Source organism: Peromyscus maniculatus, chromosome 13 (genome assembly GCF_049852395.1).
Source record: "Peromyscus maniculatus bairdii isolate BWxNUB_F1_BW_parent chromosome 13, HU_Pman_BW_mat_3.1, whole genome shotgun sequence".
NCBI lineage: Eukaryota > Metazoa > Chordata > Mammalia > Rodentia > Cricetidae > Peromyscus > Peromyscus maniculatus.
Window position 1 is genome coordinate 27,966,894 of NC_134864.1, and position 18,070 is coordinate 27,984,963.

General features: G+C 39.5%; 1 protein-coding gene and 1 long non-coding RNA gene across 7 annotated transcripts in view; one reads left to right on the plus strand and one right to left on the minus strand.

Moving 5' to 3' along the window:
• Dlgap1 (DLG associated protein 1) overlaps positions 1-18,070 on the plus strand; it is an 838,155-nt gene that overhangs the window by 11,323 nt on the left and 808,762 nt on the right. The gene's annotated exons all lie outside the window — the stretch shown is intronic.
• On the minus strand, positions 393-17,825 carry LOC121822019 (uncharacterized). Of its 3 annotated transcripts, none has more exons than XR_013044037.1 (6): positions 17,693-17,825; positions 17,213-17,282; positions 16,941-17,039; positions 10,744-10,857; positions 8,537-8,582; positions 393-8,354 (listed from the first exon to the last, which is right to left on the minus strand). It is a non-coding gene; the product is annotated as an uncharacterized LOC121822019 (long non-coding RNA). The 3 variants fall into 3 exon arrangements; XR_013044036.1 differs by having other exon boundaries at positions 393-8,412; XR_013044035.1 differs by lacking the exons at positions 393-8,354; positions 8,537-8,582 and adding an exon at positions 8,642-8,972.

The following is an 18,070-nucleotide window of genomic DNA, read 5'->3' on the forward strand; positions in this document are numbered from 1 at the left end:
ATTTTTTTCTGTGCTCTTCATATATTTTTTTCTTCCTGTTTGACAAACGATGGCACCTGATTCCCCCAGACCATGCCAAGGGGAGTTAGAGTTGAATCTCTCTCTCTTTGACCATTCTTCTATGTGGATTACATGGCCATGAGCAAATGTTTCTTTTAAAATGCTTATTTTAGAGCCCAGACAAATATTACATCTCATATGAAACATTTATGGCCCTTACAGCTGAGGGCTAACTCTCTTCTTAATTCCATTAGTATTTAACTGGATCATTTATTTTATGACTTACATATGTGAATACCACTGGATGTTAAGCTCCCTCCATGATAAATTAATTTAGGTATTTTTGCATCTCTCTTAGGCCTGAGCCCACTATCTAACAGAGTGAGTTTAGTGGGTAACAGCTGCTTTCTTGATGATTGGTAATCAGTTATTAGAGATGACATGGGCTAAGTGGGAATTTGGACTCTGGAGTTATTGGAAATAAATAGGAACATGACTGGAATATACTAGGATTTGAAATAGTGAGCATGTTTGGAGTAACTAAGCTATACTTTGGCTGTGATATTTAAGATGATTGAGTATCTCCTATAAGTAAGGAAGAATTAGACCCCAGTTTCTGAAATGATAAAATTTGAGATGTTCATTAGAGGCAGGTCAGCAGATTCTTGGCACAAGTCACTATTTCTGCGTCTGCTTGTGGAAAATGCCACATCTCTGTACGAGCATGATTCACTATGCTGGTCCCTTTAACAACAGGATTTTGTGCAAGCTAATTTCATTGAGCCCAGTTTTCTCATCTGAAAAATGAGGATCATTAAACTTAGATTTCAATGTATTTGAAAGGATTAAATAAGCCAACCTGTAGAAAGTATCTAGTTCAAAGCTGGACCCATGGTGAGCAATTAAAACATGTTCTTAATGGTATGTTTTATTCACAGGCACTAACTTGCTAGCCATCTTTCTGCATCAAAGTGATAATGAGTAAAGAACTTAAAAATGACTGGTCCAGTTGTGAAATGCCTTTCTTCTCCTACTAGAAAGAAGCCTGCTAAAAACACTTGGGTCTGACTATTCCACACTCCTTTATTAGCCAATGACTGCAACCATGACTTGGTGGGCAATTCAGTAAGAGCTGGTGTTCACTGAGCATCATGGTCTCTGTACTTAGTCAGGTTGTCGGTTTCCTGTGTCCCTTGTCCCTTGCAGGCTGTAGGTGCTGAATCCACAGGGCAGTGCCCACAGCCCCAAGCCTATCTGACATTGGACCATCTGATGTGAGGAGATGACAATGCAAGTCAGATGTCACTTTCTCCCTAAGGAAGATTTAACTTTGTTACTGAGAAGATAGTCTCAGAGAAAGGTTCTGTGCATCTGGAGCAACACTCAAAGTGCAAATTCTAATTCCTTCTATTAGAGTGTGTATTTCCTAAGGTGAGATGAGATACGGGGAATGGAGAGAACTAGAACGAGGGGGCCATTGTGTCTTGATTTCTATGGAGGAGATTGTCCTGTTTGACATGTAGTTCCTGGATGGGTAGAGGGCACCATGCTCTGATTGCCTTCGCTTGCTCGGCCAGACAGGATTGTCTACTACCCCCACGTCCCCCATGGTCCCATGCTCAATCAGCTCAGTTTCTCTTCTTAGAGAGAGAGCTCTACAGCTCAAACTATCCAACAAGGCAAGTAAGAACTTGCCATGGATTGTATAGAGGGAAAACCTACTGCTTTTATTTCTGGCAAAGAAAACATTAAAGGAAGCTATATTTATTTGGGACGTCATCTGTTGTAGTAATTCATACACTAAATATTTGTTGCTTACATTTAAAATCTCATAGAATTAAAAAAAAGTTTCTTGTGTATTTATTATTCCAGAGATTCTGTTAGGGCAGAGATGTTGGCATTCACAGAGTAGCTTGCATTCTCTGTAGAGGTCAGATGGGTGTAGCACTAATGGGTTGTTTCCATCATGCATTGATAAGCTGAATAGTTTATTCACTTTTAATTTTTTTATTTTTCAGATTATCATGTAATTATAACCTTTTTTCCCTTCCCATTCCCCCCCCCCAATCCTTCCATACAGCTCTCATTCCTCTCTTTTAAACTCATGGTCTCTTTTTCATTAATTGTTGTCATATATATACATACATACATGCAAGCATACTCCTAAATATAAGAGTACAGACCACTCAGTCTGAATTATATCACTCCTATGTATGTCTTCAGGACCGACTATTTGTTATTGGAGACCTAGTAGGTGTGCTTATCCCTGGGGAAGACTGTTTCAACTGCTCTCAGTGTTTATTAGTTACTTGTAGCTATTTGTGTAGGTTTGAGGCCTCCTGGCCTTTCCGACATCTGTGCTCACATGTCTATTGCCCTCATTCAGCACATGGGTAGGCAATCATATCAACTGCAGCTACTTGATGGGTATAGCTTGTGCCCTTCCCAGGAGACACAGTCTCACAGAAAACTCCCTATCTTCTGGCTCTTACAGTCTCTCCATCCCCTCTTCTTCAGTGACTTCTGACCCTTAGGTGCAGGAGTTGTATTGTAGATGCATCCCTTGGGACTGTGCTTCACAACTCTGCATTTTGATTGGTTGTAGTTTGCTTTAATGGTTTCCATCTGTGGCAAAGAGGAGTTTCTGTGGTTGGTGGTACAGTCTCTGTAATCCCCGTTGAGTGGGTCTTAAGTCCAGTTAGAGAGCTGTTAATTACCACCAAGGTATATATATGTGTGTGTGTGTGTGTGTGTGTGTGTGTGTGTGTGTGTGTGTGTGTGTGACTACTGCACCTGCAGTGTTCTTGTGTCATGCTTGTCATCATTGTGTTACACGGGCACCATAGATACATAGGACTGTGGGTTGCTTCCCTCCTTTGGAGGATTACATGGTTTCTTCTGTTTCCATGAAAGCTAGTCCTCAGGGTTGAAGCTTTCGGGTCAGTTCCATCCCAGAGCCCTTTGGGCACTGTGCCTGAAGTGCTTTGTATCCTCAGAAATAGGGACTTGCCTTCTACTTCTGTAGGGCAACCAAGTGCAATATCAGCAGCCTACAATGTTTTGGGAAGCACTGGAAACCCTGACCAACGACTCAGAAGAGGGCTTCTCATGCCTGGTGTTGAGATTTTGTTAGGCGGTCTATGGCTCTTAGAGGTAGCATTGCCAGCCTAGATGGGAATTTCCATTTAAAATATGTACATTTATTTACACAACAACTTACACATATTATGTACATTTTAGGTGGATAGTTAATAGTATGATTCTATATGACTTTTTCAGAATCCTGATTGTTATTTTATCCTCCTTCCTGTTTCTGTTTTTATCTCCCTCCCTGTCCCTTATTAGAGGGTTCCTGTTCTCATTTCCCCTTCACAACAATTGTTCCCTGCTATTCCACTCCCTATTGATCCCCCACCCCTGACCCTAAACGGTCCCCTTTACCTTCCTGATTTCTGCAGTTACTCCAGGATGTATACTCACATCTGAAGACTTGGAGCTAGGAGGTTCTGATGAGAGAGCACATTCATTGTTTATCTTTCTGGATCTGGGTCACTTCACTAAGTATGATCTTTTCTAGTTCCACCCATTTACCTACAAAGTTCATGATTTCATTTTTCTTTACAGCTGAATAGTATTCCATGGTGTATAGGTATTACATTTTTATTATGAATTCATTGGTTGAAGAACATTTATATTGTTTCCATTACCTAGCTATTATGAATATAATGCATCAATGAACAGGACTGAGCAAGTATCTATAAAACAGGATGTCAGAATGTTGAGTCCTTTGGGCGATTCAGAATAATGTAAGGAATACTTAAAAAGTTGTATTCTTTTAAGTTGGAAGGTCTAAAAGAAATGGATGTGTTTCTAGATTCATCCAAACTGCCAAAATTAATCAAGAAATCAACAGCCTAAACAGTCCTGTACCTAATGAGGAGATTGAAATAGCAATAAAAGCATTCAAGTTTAAAAAAAAAAAAAAAGAGTCCAGGGCCAGATTGACTCATAGCAGAATTCTACCAGACATTCAAAGGTCTATAGCCAATCAATCCTTCTTAAATAAGAAAATGGAGGAGGTGGAGGAAAAGAATAAGTTGATGACAAATAGAAGGAGCATTCCCATATTCCTTCCATGAAGCCTCTAGTACTCTAATACCCAAAACAGGTGAAGAAACACTATCAGCAAAAAGAAGCTGCAGCCCAGTAACTGTGATGAACGTAGACTCAGAAATACTCAACAAGATACTTGCAAACACAATACAAACATACATAAAAAAGATACACTGTGACCAAGTTGATCTTATCTCTGAAACATAGGGATGGTTCAACGCATGCAAGTCAATAAATGTAATAAACCACATAAATAAACTTAAAGGGGAGAAATCACTTGATTATCTCAATACATGCAGAAAAAGCCTTTGACAAAATACCACATGCCTTCCTGATTAGAGCCCTGGAGAATTTGAACTAGAGGGAACATACTTCAACACAATAAAAGCTAAATACAAGAAACCCACAGCCAACATCATCCTACATGGAGGAAATCTTGAAGCAATCCCACTGAAGTCAGGCATGAGACAGGGCTGTTCACTACTCCTGCTACTTTCCAGTATTGTGATTGCAAAGAGAAGGAAATTAAAGGTATTCAAATTGGAAAGAAGAAGTCAAGCTATCCCTGCTTGCATACAACATTAGAGATTTCCGAAATTCTCTAGAAAACTTTTGAAATGACAAACAAATTGAGCAATGTGGCAAGATACAGAATTAACTTGCACAGATCAATAGATTTTCTGTATCCCAATAATCAACATACAGAGAAAGAGATCATGGGTAAACTCCCATTCACAATAGCCTCAAAGAAAATAAAATATCTAGAAATAAACTTAACCATGGGAAGTGAATGGCCAATACAATGACAACAATTTTAGTAGGTTTTATAGTTGTCATTGAAATATTTTTTTTCATATAATATATTCTCATCATGGTTTCCTCCCCCATCTCCTCCCAGATTCTCTCCACTTCTCACCCCCATGATGAAAACTTTAACCCTTTGAAGAAAGAGTTATTTAAGTATTCTAGAAAATAGAAAGATATTCTATCCTCATGGATTGGTAGGTTTAATATTGTGAAAATGCCACTTTACCAAAATTTATTTACGGACACCATGCAATCCTAATCAAAACCTCCATCTTATTCTTCACAGAAATAGGAAAACTATCTTAAGATTTCCATGGACCCACAAAAGCTGAGTGGATTTAGATTGAGTAATTCTTCCTCTTTGAGACTCTGCTTCCAGATGGTAGCAGCTTCTAATGTAACTGCTTCCAGACTCTTTTTGACACATCTAGGAAATGCACCAATGAAAGCCAAACATTTATGGAAAAAAAAATTCCATTCTAACCTGTAACTGTGGTCAGTTGCCACAACGTCTTCTGTGGAATGTGGATCATCCAGGCTTGGCCAGTGATTGTCCGTGTGTGATTTCAGAATCCACAGTTAGTCCAACTGAGACCTAACTATCTGAGCTTTCTTTCTTACAGGACACCACTGAGATATCATCACCCCCTAAATAGCAGAAAGCAATCCTAAGAAAACGACACTCTTTCTCCCAAAGGTTTCATGTTACTCAGGGCTATGGATAATGGTTATAGGGTTGGGGGGTGGAAGAAAAGTTTGGACTAAGTATTCTCTTTTAGAAAAGAAAAAGAGGGAAAGGAGAGGCACAGGCAGAGAAGAGACACCAGCCACTGCCAGGAGAAACAAGATGTGAAAGTACTGGTAAGCCATGGCCATGTGGCAAAACATAGATTAATAGAAATTGGTTAATTAAAGATAAAAGAGCTAGCTAGCGAGAAGCCTGAGCCATTAGGCCATACAGTTAATAAGTAATATAAGCCTCTGTGGTTACTTGGGTCCAAGTGGCTGCGGGACTCAGTGGGACAGAGGAAAACTTTTGACTACAGTGTGATGCTCTGGCCTCTCAAATTGTCTAGACGGGATTTCCATTGTCTACTACCAGAACTGAGTGAGAGCCATGGACAGACCAAAGCACTGATGTCCCCTTAGTCTTTCTGCTCCCACAACCACAGCGTCTCAGGGTCATCTATGAGCAATAGAGTCATGGGTAGTAACTTAGGCACTGTTTGCTCAATCTTTCTTTTCCTATTATTTTATATTTTGAAGGTGCTTCCTCTTTGATAGCCATTGTTGATTCATTTCTTCATCACTTTTTTTTTTATTCAACTAACAATAATCTTTTCAATGGATACTTTGTGCGATTCACTAGTCTGAATTCTTTTACTTTAGCCTTGAATAAGAGTAACAAAAGATGTAAATTGGGCCCCTGCAGAGCTGTGGTGTTTATACTGGATAAGAGGAAATGCAGTGCCCATGACTTTGCATTTTATTTTTGATACACAGTCTTATTTATGTAGCCCTGGCTTTACTTTAACCAGCTGTGCCCCTGCATCAGCATTCTGAATTCTGAGATTACAGGTGTAATCTCAACAGATGTAACCACAACAGATCCAGACTTCTTACAGCTATGGAAAAATAAATGAAATTGTCAGGGATTCGAGTACTTATTATATGAAAACATGAACTTTGGTTCCTCTCTTCTTAAATTCAGACCTTCACTAAACATGTCCCAGCTTTAGAGTTCTAGAAGGTTCTCCAGGAAGTATGCGATTCTTTCATTGGTGGCGTTGTTATTTTGTCTCATTCTCTTTTTGCAATAGTAGACATGCCCTCAGGTGGAGTGCCAACCACTGTATCTGCAGTTCTGTTTTCTCCTACTATTCATGCTCTTTTGTTTTTAAGTGCTGGGATTGGTCCTAGGTCCTTGCACACGCTCGGCACATTTCTACCACTAGCTTCTTCTACCATGGAGACCCTTTGCCACATCTCTCTTGGAAACTTAGGTTGGACTTCACTGGGTAGTCCAGACTTGCCAGGAACTCATCTTTTTACATTTGCTACCAAAGTTCAGTGATCAAAGGAATGCACAGCAAGATGATTGTCATTTTGGTTTTTAATATCCCAATAGATCATTAATTATAGCATAGGAGAAATTTCCTACAAACTTGTATTTCAACATAATAATAGACATTATATTTTGTTGGATATGCATTAGACACTACAGCCCATTAAACCAGTAATTGTTTTTTATCTTTATATTAGCCTTATTAGAAAGTGATATAGTTTACTGAACATGTGCTTGGATTTCAGAACTTTCACCAATGAAGTTGATAAATTGAACTGGGATCTGTAACAGGATCTATGCTCCCCAGATGCCTAGCCCATTGCCCAGTTTTGAATGACATCCCAGAAATGTAGACTGAAATGGAAAAAAAAGAAAATAAAAAAGGTTATCATATTGCAAAATTGATAACTATCAGAAATGAGTTTCTAGCTGCTGGAAATATACATGTTCTTCTTAGTTTAAATTATTCCACTTTGAAGCTTGGATGGCCCAGCAGGCGGTTATTTGGACATTTTTAAAGTGGTGCTTCAGTTTCTCCTTAGTTTCCTCCATCCGTTGCCGTACATATGTGGAGAACATAGTGGAAATGAAATTACTTCTACTGAAATGCTGTTACTAGTTACTTTCTTGTCTCTGTAATCAAATAACTGACAGAAAGCAATGTTGCTGAAGAAATAATTCCTTTGGCTCACAGGTAAGAGGGTACCATCTGCCATGGCAGGGAAGGTATGTCAGAGTTGGTGGCAGCAGTAGCCTGCAGGTGGGATTCCTCACATCTGAGGACAGCAGGAAGGAGAGAGCCAGACTGGTCTGTTGGTGTTCATTTTTATTCAGCCAGCACCCATGATGCATAGATTGGTACCACCCACATTCAAGGTGGGCTTGCCTTTCTCCCTTAAACCTATCTGGAAATGTCCTTTTAGGTACACTCAGGGGTGTTTCTCATGGGTGATTCCAAATCCAGCCAGGTTGACAATGATCATGAACCAACACAAATGCCAAAATCCCAAGCGCTTAATTTAAAGGTGAAGTCACTTTGTCTCTAATGCCACTTAAAAATATCATTTATTATTTTTCATTTCCCTCTTGGTTTTTGACTAGTCCTTGCTTTAGTGGCTTATATTCAGACACGGGCTATTTTGATGACATCAAGAACAAAGAACATAATTAGGTTGCATTTGCCTGGTCTTCTTCTTTCTCTGTATGTCTTCCCATTTGTTAGAGAAATCCTGCGTGATAGAGGTGAATCTCTTTGGAAACTTCAAGGGGCATGACCATCTGCTTGTTTTGGAGAAGACTGGTGTCTTCTTTCCAGGGAAGGATCTGTCAGCTGTAAAGAACTTCAGCTCCCCGCTTCCCGTGGGGCAATCTGTTTGAGAGAGTAAGTAAGTAAGGGCCACAACGACAAAGGGACACAGAGGTTTCGCCTGCAGTAAAGACATAGTTTAGAGGACATAATTAATGGGCTTGGCACAACCTCTACAAGGATCAGATAAGGACTTCCCTAGCAAGGAAAAGCAAAAGGTGTTCAATTGCTCTTCTAACACATACCTGAAAACTGCATGCCGCTTATCTCTAGGCTCCTTTGCAGTTCAGGCTGGTGGAATTAAAACATCAATCTCTTTAAATAGACATTGGCAAATCAGCATCGCTATTCTACTGGAGAGGAAGTATTATTCAACTTGTCCATAAAATACTACAGTGGTACTGTACTTTATTTTAAACTTTAATTTCTTAGGGGGAAATTGAATATGTAAGCATCCCTACACACATAAACATTGGTACACGATATTTTGCTCACGTGCATTAGCAGAAGCTGCATTGGAGATGGAGTCACAGAAACATGTTCTTTGTAATGTTTTTACTGTCACGGTGGCGTCACAGATGAAAATGCATCTTGTGAGCTAAACGTCTTCAATATTTCTTGCTAAGATTCTGTGAAGGTTATTTCTAAGTCTGTTGTGTTGTTTTGAATCACCTTGCAGTCCTGACACAAAATAAAATTTGAATCTTCCAGGTACTATTAAAAGTAACGTGCTAATAGTAATGCATTGTTTTGTTGGAGACAAGAACTATGGGATCAAATGCTTTACCATACTTAAATCATAGCATGCCCTGTGTTTAAAGTCAAGTTCAACATATTTACATTGATTATATTCTCAAGATTAGTGTGTCCTGAATTGCATGTACATAAGTAAAAATGTTTTATTAGAAATTGTGTAATGAAAATCCAACATTCCCAAGATAGGCATGGTGGATGCAAGGATAACTAAGATTTGGTAGTATTATCTGAGGTCCATCTCCTGGAAGTTTGGTCCTTTGATGAGTCTCCATTCCTATTCACATGACTGTTTCTTTCTTGTTAATGTAACTAAGTACCACTTGTAAATCTGTTTCAACCAATCTATCATTCACATTCTCCTCACTCTGTCTAGTGTACAGATTCTTAGTACTTGTCAAATACTTCTTAATAATTATTCAAAGAATGGATATGAGGTAACAGAGATCAATGGTTTAACTTCATTGCTTATGATAATAACTGTACATGTTTTATATGATTGCTAGTTGAAGAAGTTGACCATGAGATGTTGAGTTTAAGCCTGAGTTTTGTTATTATGCTGGTTCTTCACAAGCACTGGAAATTTATGGAAATGACTCCATCCTTGTTTCAATGACCTCACTCTTATTGAAGAGGTAGAATAAGGGGTCCACCATCAAGCAGCAGGGAAATGAAGGGTTATAGGGAACCGTGGGAGGCAAGAAGAGCTCATTCAACTGAGCAGACAGATCACAGGTGGAGATTGGGGTATCAAAGGACTATAAATGGTGGGATAGGATCATGGCTCTTCTCATGGCCTTTTAAGTCGATTTATGTGGTGCTCACCACCTTCCTAACATTATGTTGCTAATAACAGCTTTCTGGGGCCTGTAATATGCTTTTTCCTAGGGTCTAAGTTCACCATGTATCAACTCACAGGCACAATAATATGTCTTCAAAGTTTCCATTAAAACTGTGGTGACATCATTATTATGACTGAATATAAAGAGAAAATTCAGCATGCTTTCAGGAAGAGGTCTTACTGAGTCCAAAAAGGACTTCATCAGTTACTACCTAAGCTTGTGTCCATATGAAAGAAAGAATTCAGAACCTGAGTGGTTCTCCTCTCTCCCGCATTACCTTTTGGCAGAATGGTTTTATTACTGGGATTAAAAAGTTAGGAGTTCTTAGAACATCTGGAGCAGTTGCACTCAAGTGCACAAAAGCGTCTTTCCCAAGTCAAGTTATGGATACAATTAAATCATGGTAATTTTACATGACTGTTCCCTCCCCCATGTACCATGACTGGGTACGAGGGTTGATCTCTGAATGCTGCTGCCTCTTCCAAATCTGTTTTCATGTATACATCTCTGTTTACCCCTCTCCTTCCCAGGGTCTATCTAGGAATTGTCTTTCCTGGCTCCCATTTCTTTCCTTTGCATGTTGCTGTGCTGTATTATTTTCACTATTGAGAATTTTCTGCCAGCATTCAACATGGCTGTAGTTTCTATTTCTTACCCGTTATTTTTACAATTGCTTAAGCCAGAAGCAGAAGAGAAAAAGCCTACATCTGTACTTCCCCACATCAACTCATCAGATTTTATTGACTAAATGCCTGCTTTCTCTCAGATGAACTTTCTATGTCTCAGAAATTCCTTGCCTACTGGATGCCTTTAATATCCTTATTGCCCTTCAAATTTGGGAGAACCTTAGCACTCACTGTTCAATTTTATCCTCCTCCAAACTGTATTTTGAAGTTATATTCCATAAATCACTTTGAAAAAGTTTATTCCAGTTCCCAAATTGAATCATTTGTTGTCTAAACTTCTGTGATCTATGAGATAAAGTTTGAAGTTTGTAGCATGCACGGCATTGGGATTTTCCTGTAACTTGGTAGAATGCAATTTTGCAGCCTTAACTCTTGGCATCACTTAATGTGATGGGGTTTTGTGCATCTGGCTGTTTTACCCATCATTTCCTAAATAGTACTATGTTCCTCTCTGTGTCTCACCACCTTTGCGTCCTCTCTTCAGGATGTCCTTGCTTCATTTTCTACGGGATAGACAGCTAAATACGTTTAAGGACAGCCTGGCTTTCCCTGAGAAGATTTACATACAATCTCCGCTGGTTCCAGAAGTATTTCATATATTCTTGGTATAAAATGTTGCAGCCTTTTCTGCTCTCTTATCTCTCCATGACCTCCTTACAGAAGAAAGAACATTTTCTAGGGCCAGGAGATGCAGCGTCTTCCTCCAGAGGAGTTGATAGTTAAGTACACTGGAGGATAATGTTAGAACAGGCATGAAGGATGTGGGATCCAAGATGGGTGAACAAGGTGAACAAGGTGAACAAGGGAAGAAATAGAGATGCTGTTATAATTTGAGCAAATCCAAGGAGAAAGAGAATTCAAAATAAAAGCTCAGAAAATAAAGCAGAACTCAATCAATATAGCAAGGGAGCAGAAAATGTAGTGCATTGAGCTTTTGGTGTCAACTCACTCCAGCTTTAGTGATCATAGATCACACTTGAAGATTCACAGATTCAGACAGGGCATCTTGTTCTTGTGAGAGACATATCTACATTAAAGTCTGATGTCTTACAGAATAAAATGTTGGTTTATAGAGGTAGCGTGCCTGGGGAGCATGGAGCAAGTTTTAATTTATGACAGTATAAACACAAAAGTCTTTACTAAGAAGTGGCCTTTAGATTGCGTTTTCATGGAGGAGTATGAACGGAGGAACAGGCTTAAAGGCTGAGTCAGCAGAAGAACTTGGCTAGATCACAGTGAGGAGTTTGTGAAGCTGGGCTCTAGGATTTCTGGTTAGATGTGATGGCCAAGGAACTCTGGCACATGTATTGAAGAGTTTGATTTTGTTCATTACACAACAACACATCATTTTAGAATTTTGTAAGGGGCTCAGTGGGTAGAGGAGCTTTATGCCAAGCCTGACAACCTAAGTTTGATCCCCTGAACACACACGATGGAAGGGAAGACCTAACTCCAACAAGTTGTCCTCTAACCTCTACATGTACACCATAGTTTGAGTGAGCCCCCATCCACAATAATCAATAAATAAGTGAAAAATGATAAATGCATCTTAAAAGCACATGAAATATCATGGACTTGAAAAATGCCCAGAGTATATCTCAAAACATTCTACAAACACACACACACACACACACACACACACACACACACACACACATACACACATACACACATACACACATAGACACACATACATAAACACATATACACACATCTACATATACATACATACAAACATATACATATATACATCTAACACACACATACATTCAACATACACATACATACAAACACACACATATACGTATGTACACACTATGTAAGATGGATATATTAGGTTTTCTCTTGGACTCATCATATGTGATGTAAGAACGTTCTTGAAGTGACTAAAGAAGGAAACAGGAGAGACAAGTGTTTGTGTATAAAGTTTCTGCCTCTGAATGTCCAACAGGAAACTACTAATCATCCAGTGAGTCTGGGTGTGAGTGTATCATTGCCTCAAACCCTCCAATAATCTTTTATAATTGTTCTTTCAATGTTTTTTTATGAGTTTAAGTTCCATGAGGACTGTTGTGTCTTGTTGGCTTGAAAATGCTTAGTATCCTAATAATAAAAAAGTGAAATAGTTGTGTTCTTTAATGTCCCTTCAATCTCTTTAAAAATCCTGTAAAAATTAAGTGGATTTTAGAAGTTTTGTTTGAGTCACTGACTTCTATTGGCCACTTCTGTGAATAGCTAATTATTAGAACAAACAAAAGCTCCCAAGAGTAAATTTAAATTGGGTAGACTTATATTAAACTGGGACAGAACATGTTCCCAAAGAGCATTAGTCCATTCCCGGTACTTTATTACAGATGAGCAAGGTGAGGCTTAAAGGAACCAAGTGACTCAGCCACCGTCACTCAAACCAACTCCCAAAATGTCGACGCCAGGGTCAGGAGACCTTCTAATACCAGCTACATGTCTCTTCGCTTGTGTAACACCACACACCACTTAGGCTCAAAGGTCAAATCTTAGCTTGAATCATGTGGACATTTTTTTCCTTCCCTGCCTCTATAGAAATCCCAGAGGGAAACCCCACTTTGTGTGGGTTCTGAAAAAAACGTCAATCCTTGGATGGCAGAACTCAAGAAAGGAGACTGACATGATATAGTCAAGTAGCTCCACAGTTTGTGTTTGTGTGTGTGCACACAGATGCATGTGTCCATGTGCACATGCACGTGTGTGGAGGCCGAAGGTCAACAGCAGGTGTCTTTCCCACTTGCTGTCCGTATTGGATGTTTTTTTTTTTTTTTTTTTTTTTTTTTTTTTTTTTTTGGTTTTTTCGAGACAGGGTTTCTCTGTGTAGCTTTGCGCCTTTCCTGGAGCTCACTTGGTAGCCCAGGCTGGCCTCGAACTCACAAAGATCCGCCTGGCTCTGCCTCCCGAGTGCTGGGATTAAAGGCGTGCGCCACCACGCCCGGCTCCGTATTGGATGTTTTTGAGACAAGATCTCTTACCGTAGCTGGTTGATTCTGCTAGACTTGTTGTCCAGCAAGCCCCAGGAATCCTCATGTCTCTACCCACCCAGCACTGAGATGACTAATACATAACCATCCTGGTGTTATGAGGTAGGTCTGAGGTATTGAATTCATGTCCACACACTTGCTCAGCAAATATGACCAACTGAGCAATCTCCTCAGTAATTTTCAATTAAAAAAAAAAATCAGATGACCCACAGCCAAACATTAGGTGGAGCTCAGGGAACCCTGCAGAAGACAGGAGGAAGGGATGTAGTCACCAGAGGGGTCTAGGACATCAGAAGAACATGACCCACTGGATCAATAAGCAGGCCTCATAGGGGCTCACAGAGACTGAACTGACAATCATGGAGCCTGTGAGTCTGCCCTAAGTCCTCAGTATAAATGTTATGGTTGTTAGCTTGTATGTTGTTGTGGGACTCCTAACAATGGGAGCTGGGATGTTTCTGACTTTTTTTTTTTTTGCCTGCCTTTGAGACCCTTTTCCTCATACTGGGTTGGCTCATCCAGCCTTGACAGGAGGGTTTGTGCCTAGTCTTATTGTATCTTGTTGGGCTGTGTTCGATTGATATACCTAGGAGGCCTGCTCTTTTCTGAAGAGAAATGGAGAAGTGGTGAATCTGAGTGGGGAGGGGGGACGAGGAGAGGTGGAGGGAGGGGAGGCTGCAGTCAGGATGTATTGTGCGAGAGAGGAATAAATAAAAAGAAAAAGGAGGGAAAAGGAATATATGATTGTTGGCGTAATCTTCCAAGGGCTGTTTTTGAGAATTAGGTTTCATATCAGATAGGAGGCCCCAAAGCTTTGTTGAATTACAAAAATAGTTTTTTGGATTTGGGAGGGCAGGAGCATGCCATAAGTAGATAGTCAAAGCCTGCCAAAGTTTAGTTTGGAGGAATACGCTCTAGAGAGCTGTGTACAATGGTGACTAGAGTTGGTAATAACACATAGTTTACTTGAAAACCATTAAGGAGAGTAGATGGTACTTTAAAATTTCTTAATTAATTAATTAATTTGCATATGTGACCTTTGAAGATTGCCCATCTTGCATGGGCAATTGATTCTCTCCTTCCACTGTGTCAGTCTTGGCAATCAAACTCAGGCCATCGGGCTCAGCAGTAAGGCCCCTTTACCCACAGGTCTATCTCCCTGGAGCAGCAGAGCAGATCCTAATGTTCTTTATTGTGAGTATACGAACTATGAGTTGGTGGATGTCTTCACTAGTTTGATTGCGATACTTTGATTGCTTTCTATACAGAAGACACACTTTTAAAACTTAAGGGCTGGAGAGATGGCTCAGCCGTTAAAGGCTAGGCTCACAACAACAACAACAAAAAAAAACCTTAAAAGTACCAAGTTTATCTCAATATCTTGTTTCACCTTCTTGTCTTTTTCAGTTTGAAGTATAATCATATCGTCTTTCTCCTTCTCTTTCCCTCTACTCTCCTGGCTGACCCACTCTTAAATGGGAGCTATTAGTAATTTTTTAATTTTAAAAGTCATATTCATATATTTATTTTCTTTCTATGTATTTGTTTGTGTGTGTGCTCTTGCCATGATGCATGCATGGAGGTCAGAAGGCAACTTTTGGGAGTCAGTTCTCTCATTCCATCATGGTGGTCTGGGGGACTGAGCTGAGATGGTCATGCTTAGTGGCTAGTGCTTTTAAATTCTGAGACCTGTCCCAGACCCTGGATGATTTTTCTAATGAAATTCATCATTAGGAATGGCAAATATTATTAATTTAGCAACTATTAAATACTGATAGTAGATAAAGTTATTGGCTCATGCGTTTATGGAAATCATTTCTAATAGTAAAATGTTCTGGTTATATTACTTAATTGAAGGAAATATCGTCTAGCTATTGATTTCCAATTATAGCACATTCTCGTTTTGATGTAATTTAACATTGTCATCTTATTACTGCTGTGTCCAGCATAATCTTTCAATGTTTTGATAAATTCTATAACTTAGAAATTATGACTTTACTTTTGCTCCTCAAAAATTGCTTTAAAAGCGGGCTGGTGAGAATGCTCAGTAGTTAGTGCTTGCTACTGCTCCAGAGGTTCGAAGCTCCATCCTCAACACCCACATCAGGCTCTCTCAATGGCCTGTAATAGGAGCTCTAGGAGATTTGACACACTCTTCTGGACTCCACAGGCACCTGCATACACCTGACATACAGGTGTGGGCACATTGTGTGTACACACACACACACACACACACACACACACACACACACACACGCATTCTAAAAAAAAGCGTTCTTTAAAATAAATTTGTTTTTTTAAATTGCTGCATTGTGATGCTGTGATGATCCTATCGGTGAAGGCACTGTGCAGCTAAATTCAGAAAGCCATCCAAGCACACACTTGTCTCAGTCCAAACTCTGTACCTCTCACTGAACTTCTGAACAGTTAGAAAGGCCATTCTGAAACTATGACTGAGGCTTTCTACACTTTGTCTTAATCCCTTATCTGAAACAAAAAAGAAGCCCACCGCATTGAAAGTAGAAGAACAATAGCTTTAGGTGTTCTTAAAATACTCTGGTGCCCTTCTGCCTGCATTCCGCCCTTCCTTACATCTATCTGGCATTGCCCTTTCCTGATCCCTTTTCTAAATGTTACAGTATGCCTACACGTACATGTGTTTACATATATACGTGTACACATGATCGTGTAGGATTCACATAGGAGGGACAACATATGAGGTTTAGGCCGCCTCACTTAATATATTTTGAGTCCATCAATTTTCCTGAAAATTTCATTTTCTTTACATCTGAATAATAGTCCATACTGTATGTGTATCACATTTTCATTATCCATTCATCTGTTGGTGGACATGTAGCTTAGTTCCATTTCCTTGCTGTTGTAAATACAGTAGCAATGAGTAGCATGAAAATCTCTATGGTGGGCTAGAGTGTAGGATGTCAACACTGGTAAAGCCAAATAATGGTTCTGAAACAAAAGTGGTTTCTACACAATTAGAGAATTCCAATTTTTTTTACTTAACCTAAGAATAACTTGGGTCCAAGGTGCTACATTTTTGGGCATTGCTATCAACTATAAATCACAGTATTACTATTCTAAGGAAGCAGAGGTGTTCATTGGTACAAATGTTGTTTTATGTAGTAGGTGATTTTCTACACAAAGACAATAAGAGAACACATTATGACATTTGTTTACAATGCAGAGTGTCTTAATTGTTAACAGCCTCATCTCACAGGCTAAATGAACAAATGCAAAAAACAGCTAGCTACTCATTGACTGACATCACTTTGCTTGAAGCAGAATGCTGTTGATTCAAGACAAAAGCAATGATGATTTTTAAACATTTATTAATGTGCTTACCTCCTTTGAGCAAAGGCAACATTTCATCCAGTTGGGGACAGTTCTGACTTGCACATTCTTTGTTGCCCTTTTCCAGAAGAGAATTCCATTCTTAAAGCACTATTTGAATAAAGTTCATATCAAAATAATTTCCCCCAACATAATTGTTTAATTTAGATACATAGACTGCAAATTATGGAGTCAGGTGAAGAAAATGTTAGTACAGTAGATGCTAATTTATAACAGCTGTCAACAGACTCCAATAAATATTGAATCACAAGCCTAAAATTTACCGTAGTCTGAGTTCACAGCAAGCATGATTCTCCCATATGGTCAGATTCCCAGCACAATGAATAGGTCATACTATGAGGAATCCAAAGAAGAAATCTTAGTGAGCCCTTCCAAGATGGCTTTAAAATGCATCTTATTAATTTGGTTCTTTGACAAATTGAGACATATATAAAATGCATTCTCTGTGTTTCTGGGCCAGCTGGATGTCTCAGTGGATAAAGCGATTACTGTACAGGTTGAGGACCTCAGTTTGATCCTGGAACCCACATAACATTGGAAGGAGAGAACTCTATTCACAAAGTTGTCCTCTGGATCTCACCCTCCCAATACATCATAAACCACACAATAGTAATAAATAGCATTAAAAATAAAAAAGTGTATTCTGCTTACTATAACCCATCTTCCTCTCTGATTTCCTTCCCAGTCCTATTATCCTCCAAAATTCCCTTCTGTACATTTCATGTCTTGTTTTCGATTCTCACCCATTTTAACCAGGATTGTCTTGGTGACCATGAATTTGGAAATTTTCATTGAGTATACAGCTGAAGACAGTGACTGACCCTCTCCAGAATCCATCACTGCCAATAGTTCAGCAGGGAGGGGGCAGGGCCCCAAGTGCCCTCAGAATCCATGAATGACTTTTGACAGGCTCACTCTTGTGAGGTCACTGCCGCCGTGAGCTCATGACTGAACTGGCTGGGCCAGGCTCACATGGTGTTTCATAGTCCTTCTCTCTATTTTATTGTTCTTAAATGATCTCCTCTTCCCTCTTCTGTGATGTTCTCTGAGTCTCAGAGAGGGGGGGGGGAGTAAAAAATGTCCTGTTCATGGCTGAGTATTCAATTGTCCCCACTGTTCAT